The sequence below is a fragment of the Mytilus californianus genome, unplaced genomic scaffold (genome assembly GCF_021869535.1).
Source record: "Mytilus californianus isolate M0D057914Y unplaced genomic scaffold, xbMytCali1.0.p SCAF_8, whole genome shotgun sequence".
Classification (NCBI taxonomy): Eukaryota; Metazoa; Mollusca; class Bivalvia; order Mytilida; family Mytilidae; genus Mytilus; species Mytilus californianus.
In genome coordinates this window covers 13,744,018-13,751,921 of record NW_026262734.1, presented here as the reverse complement: position 1 = coordinate 13,751,921, position 7,904 = coordinate 13,744,018, and positions in this window count along the sequence as shown.

Genomic DNA, 7,904 nt, shown 5'->3' with positions numbered 1-7,904 from the left:
TTAATTTTTAGACGTGTAATATATTTGTTTTCTTTCTTACAACTAGTTTGTGAATCAACATTGTTATGCAGAACGCTCTTTTCCTATTCATATATTCAATCTCGCGTGAAGTTATCTTACATTTATCTCCATGTGCCCGTCTTAGTCCTTACATTTGCATTGTGTCTGTATTTGAAATGTCAGTCATTTTTTTTGCCGTAATTGTTAAATGTCATGTGGATATAGGATTCATGAGCAGACAATGTTAATGTACCATCGAAAATAAATCCTTGATATTGCTTGAATGTTGCTACAAAGAAACGGAAATCTCACAATTGGAAAGATGAATTCATCTCTTCTGTCGAAAACTTTTAACTTCAACCGATTCCCATTGTCTAGATGTAAGTCAGGATATACATGATATAGGGCAGACTAAACTGAATATGTGGTAATCCTAATTCGAAGTCAGATGGCATAGTCGCCAAACAAAGTGAGAGCGTATCATTTATATATCGTAACGTAATCGTAATAAGAACATAAGAACATAATGTTCATAACGTTGTTAATAAATAAGGAAGATGTAGTATGATTGCAAATGAGACAACTCTCCACCAGAGACCAAATGAAGTAGAAGTTAACAACTATAGGTCACCGTACGGCCATCCTACCATAGCAAAACTCAAACCGCATAGTAAGCTATAAAAGGTCCCGAAATATCAAATGTAAAACAATTCAAACGAGAAAACTGACGGCCTGATTTATGTACAAAATAATAAACGAAAAACTCATATGATACACAACAACAATCGACAACCACTGAATTTTAGGTTCTTGACTTGGGAAAGGCGCATACAGAATGTGGCGGAATTAAACATGTTTCTGGCGCCAATTACAAACCTGCGCATATCAGATCGATACAAAGCACTACAAAAAACCCTAACAAAAACACAAAATACACAAATTACAGATCTGAGAGTACTAGCAGTTACTGACAGATGGTTCAAAGCAAAAAACAACGAATAAACAGTATCTAAGACTTAAATATCAATCACTACACATCCAGCATCCAATAGATCTAGCGTAAAGACTTCATTTACAGTCAGAGAAAAACAATGACCTTGTGCAATGCCAAAATATTGGTATTGACAGATTGTAGGACCCTGAATGTACATATGTCAATGTATGTGTATAACAATAGTATTTAGTTTGGTTTGAATTTGTTGATAACAAAATCAATATTTATATCGATAAACACAATATTCAAAGATTTAATAACAGTTTTGCAAATCTCACATTGTGTTCGTGACTAACCTTTTGCAATAACGTGTTGATGTCTTATGGTATTGTTGCTATGGTGAGGCAGCTGTGGTCGTGCTGAAAGACTTTTGCATTTTGTCGCGCCAGCTTTAATTATAGTTTATATAGAAGTACGCTCTGATGTTAAGGCAACTAAACTTGCTTACCTATTTTAGCCAAATATGGAAATGTCAGAAAATAATGCCAATTGTTTAGTTGTATAAGAACTAATGTTTCTTTTATGTCAAAAGTTTAATAAAACATGTTGACCTACTTTTGGTGTTGATCTGATCTAGGAGTCTTTTGTTTTTACAAGAACTTGTCAATAATTTATTTTACACAATGTATCAATCTGTATTGATAAGAAACGGCTTGATCTGAGTACTTAAATTACCCATCTGTACGCTTTAATATTGATATTAATCGCTCTAAAAGTAAAGTATTAGTTTAAGACGTAGTTTGTTAAAAGGTTACATTAAATATTTTGTCACATAACACTCTATTCGCTTTTTCAGGTTAAGGACATAAATGGAAATGTAAAAACATTGTGTTCTAATTATGAATTTAAACTGTTAATGACAGTCATATTGATATGGTTTTGCCATTTTTTTTTGCAGCAACATCAATATATTTCTCATTCAATACTTTGTACATGTCCTTTGAACCTTTCTTTGATTCAAAGAAAATACTTATATTTTTTTTCTCCTTTACTTCAATATTGATTCCGTTTAACCACTCTTTAAACGAGTGTGATATTTCATAATAATGTAAAAAATGTGGTCTAAATTGATATAATTGTTGGAAATTTTGAAATTACATAATTTTGCCCTGATTTTCTAACAAGTCATGCACTGTCCAAATTCAAGCTTTAGCCCATATTTTGAAATAAACATCTGGAGCACCAATTTTAATGTTTTCTCCCCCCCCCTTTCCCCCATAAAGGAAAAGATAGAACTTCATCAATACATCTTGGCTTTCTATTGATTAAGGATTTTCCAAGCATCAAAAACCTCTTGCCAAAATGTATTTGATGACCTTTTCATGGACCCAATGAAATTTGGTTTACTAAAATCTATTTGCTCAACAATAGAGAGTGATCTCACCCACTTTGAATTTAAGTTATACAGCCTTCTTATCCATGTTAGTTTAAGTCCTTGTATATATGCTTTTGAATTTAGCATTTTTAAACCACCGATATATTAATCTTGACATTAAAGATCTCGCATGATCTTATCTCGTTTATTATCCCAGATAAATGGATACATTTTATTTGTTAAATTTCGTAACTTATTCTCATCTGGACTAGGGATAGATAGAAACAGATGATTTAATTTAAATATGACAAAAATTTTCAAAATGAAAATCTTTCCAAAGAGGGTGAGATACTGTCTTGACCATTTTTTCAAAATGTTGTCTATATTATCTAACACTGGTCTAAAGTTTAGATAAATCATTCTATCTAGATCAACCGAAAAAGTTATTTCAAGGAGCTTAAATGTACTGGAGCCACATTTCAATCCCCACTTAACACACATTTGATCTTGGCTATGTTTTTTTGAACCTATCCAAATAGTATTTGTTCTTTTCTATATAAATTTTAAGTCCCGAGATTTCAGCATAAAATTGGAGAACACAAAGAGATGCATCTAGTGATTCTGGCGAGCTATCTAATATCAATGATGTATTATCCGCATATTGAGAAAGTACAAATTATGTATCATCTATAGTAATACCCTTTATCTCCCTACTATTTCTGACTAAAATGCTTAATATGTCTGCATATAGCAAGAAAATATAAGGGGATAAAGGATCCTCCTGTCTACAGCTCCTCTCTACAGTGAAGAATTCTGACAGAAAACAGTTTTGTGTCACTGCAGCTGTTATATTATTATAGAAAGTTTTAAACCAGGATATAACTATATCGCCCAAATTAAAATATCTGAATGTATCATAAAGAAAGGACCATTATATGGAATCAAATATCTTTTCAAAATCAATCAACAAGAGAATTCCTGGAATATTATTGTCTTCAGTAAAATGAAGAATACCATATATTAATCGACCCTATTTATCTACCTGGAATAAAACCAGTTTGAACAGAACTTATTAATTTTGACAAAACAGATTTGATTCTCTCTGCTATACAGCTTAAGACATGTTAGTATTGTACAATAAATACATATATATGAAAACATAAAATTCAAGAACGAGACAGAGTCCAAGTTTAAAATCAAATATTAAATTTAAACTTTGAGACATTCACTGTTATAATGTAGGATAATCACTATCTGGTCTAGGGGAGATACCTCAGAAGATATTTTAATGAAATACATTGGATTTAATAGAAATTTAACTTGAGTAAATCCAACAATGAATATCTGTATAATTCATGCTATGTACATATTTTTGAAGACCATTTCATTTATATGATAATCATTTTACATTTAATTTCCTTACTGTCATTCATTCCAACACACAGAGACATACTTTTTTCTATTCTGTTAGGTTATGGCAAAGAAAAAAGATCACACAAGAATAACAACTATACAGACTGTCCCTTGTTTTGTGCATTCGAATCTGATCTAGTCAGATTTGTCAGTATATTTATCATAAGTTGTTGTCTATCTAACACCTTCCTTCTTATTCAAAAACAATTTTAGTTAAATGAACTACATATAATATAGATACGCATTTTATGTACAATATTTCAAGTCTGTCAAAGAGTAAGTCAATTTACTAGATAGCAGTATTTCTATGTTTATCTTTCGTATACATGTATTAAAAACGCCCTTGTTAAATTTACAAATTGATATGATCCTTTGTTGATTTAATAAGGCAGAGAGGGACGAAAGATACCAGAGGGACAGTCAAACTCATAGATCGAATACAAACTGACAACGCCATGGCCAAAAATAAAAAGAAAAACAGACAAATAATAGTACAGATGACACAACATAGAAAACTAAAGACTAAGCAACACGAACCCCACCAAAAACTGGGGGTGATCTCAGATGTTCCGGAAGGGTAAGCAGATCCTGCTCCACATGTGACACCCGTCGTGTTGCTTATGTTATTACAAATCCGGTAAATAGTCTAATTCGGTAGGTCACATTCGTGAAAAGGGAAGGGTATTGTAGTTACGACATAAGGAACATTTCCGATATCATCTGTGAAACGGTTATTCCATAACGGTCAACCAACTCGTGATGGCGTCCGTAAAATTTACCAAGGGATAATTTCAACTTCACCATTTGGAACTCTTGGTTTAATAGCTTCCTTGTGAGCAGATTTCCCCTATCAAGGAAATCATGATAAGAAATACAAGCCCGGGAATATCGTATCAATTCGGATATATATACTCCGTATGCAGGCGCTGCTGGAATGTTGCTACATAGAAATGGAAAGTTCACAATTGGGAAGCTGAAATCATCTCTTTTGTCGTAAAGTTTTGTTTTCAACAGACCCTCATTGTCAATTTCTAGATGTAAGTCAAGATATGAGGCAGACATAACTGTATCTGTAGTATCCTTTATCTCTAGTTCGATGGGATAGATTCGTTCAACAAAGTCACCAAACAAGTGAGAGAACATCATCTATATAGCGGAACGTAATATTACAGGATATTGCTAACTTCTTATCTTTCTTCCTAAGAAGTTACTGTATGAAGTTAGCCTCATAATAATAAAGAAACAAGTCGGCAAGAAGAGGGGCACAATTGGTTCCCATTTGAGTTCCGACAGTCTGTTGAAAAACACGTCCTCCAAACGTAACAAATATGTTGTCAATGAAGAAATCAAGCATCTTGATAATGTCAGTTTCAGAGAATTTTTTGTTTGAATCAGAGTGATTCTTTACAACGTAGGATGTATCCCTCCCAAGGACAAGATACTTGTATCTGGGTTCGCCATTCTTTTTAATAAAACAAAGTATTACCAACTCATTCAATTTGTCTTTTAGTTTGGAATGGGGAATACTTGTGTAAAGTGTAGAAAAATCAAATGTTTTAATACTATTGCAAGATGAGAGAGTCTTAGATTGTATGTACTCTAAAAGATCTTTGGATGTTTTTAGTATCTACATCTGAATATGCAGTTTCACAATAACTTTGGAGCCCGGCTTTGATTGCTGATAAAATAGATGTTAATAATATAGAAAGAGGTTTCGTTTATATATTCATAGAGATGTTTCATATATTCATAGAGGAATTTTGAGGATGGTACTATTTTGTTTAGACTGTTATGCATGTAGTGAAAACAAAATAAGATAAAACATTTTCAACAAACTTATCATGTGGAAATGAATGGTTTTTCATTTTAAATATGTCAAGTGGTGCAAAATCTATAGCCAAAATAAATGCTTCTATTTTATTCCAAATTACCACTTATTAGAAACATTTCATCCCACATTTTATCACATTGTGTTTGCTAACCTATGAATGAATGTGTCATTTAAAACGATTTTGATGTAAATGTAGTTTGATTCCATGAAAAGATATTTCATCTTAGACACGTATATCTTGTATCTAAAGTAGTGGCCAACTTTTCAGTATTTCAATTTGATTCATTTTTGGGGAATCCACGAGGAACTTCGAGGCTATATTGAGCTACATATTTATCCTTTTCCAAACTAAGCAATTATTAATAATTCACTCTGGTGGTAACATGCCATTTCCAGCGTGACACAAATTGTAAAAATTACATTTAATAACATTTATAATGAAGTATGCTTTTGTTGAGAACAACATATGAATACTCCATAAGTTCAAACCAAACACCCGGTCAAACAATGCACATACAATATCTAATGGAATACCTAGAGTGTACAACTGTCTGAATTTTCCCTGTCTATAATGAAACCCTTAAAATTGACCTTTAGACTTGGAATATTCTATTGATCAAATATGCATGCTTAAAACGTAAGAACATAATGTATAAGTGTCTGGCAGGATATACATGTACATTCCTCCGCTGAATTGTTTTCAGGATTAAGAACCATCCCAACAGTTCTAAACTATAGTTTTTGACTATAATAATGCCAGTGTCAGTTTTTTCCATTGGTGTTATTAAACATTTTTTGTCTGAGGCATTACTATGAATGAAGTACAGGTTCAGTTAACACATGTCCAAATCATACGTATCAACAGGATATATTTGATGAAATGCATTACGCAACGAAAGTCATTTACAACAACGATTTATTGTCTTTGTTTTTTTATGAGTTTTCAAAATCTTTTCCAAAATTATCAATACAATTTGGTAGAAGGCTTACACGTCCTTCATATATAAACTTTTAAGCTCTATGTTTGCTATTTTCCAAAATATGTATCTATTTAATTATGAATTAATCAATTAAGAACTTTGTTAATAATTTATGTGACAATGTATAAATCTTACATTGATAAGAAACGGCTTGATCTGAGTAATTAAATTATCCATCTTTACACTTTGAAATTGACATTGCTCGCTCTAACAGTAAACTAATAGTTTACGATTAGTTTGTTTAAATGTTATATCAGCATTTTGTTTCACATAAGTCGCTATTCGCTTTTTCAAGTTAGGGATATGTAAAGAAAATAAATGCAAAATAATACTGTAACAATACCACATGTTACAAGTTATACGTTTTAACAGGAAATAATTGATGAACATGATGAAATGCATTACGCAATAAAAGTCATTTACAACAACGATTTATCGTCTTTGGTATCTTTGATTAGTTTTCCAAAATATTTCACCAAATTGCCAATATATAATTTGGTAGAAGTCTTACACGTCCTTCCTCTATAAGCTTTTACGCTTTATTCTTGCAATTTTCCAAAATATTTATTTATTTAATGATGAATAGTGTATTTGATAGCCTGACAGCACGCCATTCTGATTTCACCTGCATATGTTTCATTTTCTTTATCTGTCAATGTCGATTTCTTTCTAAACAAAATTCATTGAATAGTTGTATTCCGTTCTTAATTTTGTTTTTGCATCTTTTGAGCGTAGTGAAGTCTTTCGCTGTGACTTTTATGCTATAGATTTTTATTGTACTGTGAAATAATATTGCCTTTTTTAAATCAGTTAGGTAGTTCAATAATTGTTAATACTTTTATTTACTTTGTAGAAGTTTTTTGTCCTTAAATCAAAAGCCTGTTTTTTAAAGCTACATTTTCCATGTTAGGATAGGTAGAACAGTGTCTCTTCTGACCTAATAACTAAATTTCAAATGTTTGGCTTTGAGCGTTCCTGATGAAGGTAAATCCAGAAAAGCGCTTCGGACGCATGAAATAATTAAACGTGTTGTTTTCAATTTTTTTTACCTACCTAATCTTTACTTGATGAAATCGAGATCATACATCGTACTTGATTTCACTCCTGTAAAAAGCCTATAAATACTTTTCTATTCGTACATTGATACAGAAGTACAAAACTATATAGTTACAGGTAAAATGTTACCACTTGTTCACATATATGTGTACCAAGATGTTAAACCAACTAAGGTTAGGGGAGAGTTAAGCGCTGGTAAACATGTTTAACTCCACCACATTTTATTTATGCCTTTGCGAAATTAAGGCACACGTTGTTTACCGATATTCAAATCTCATTAATGGATTAGGAAGACAAATTCAAATGAAAAACAGA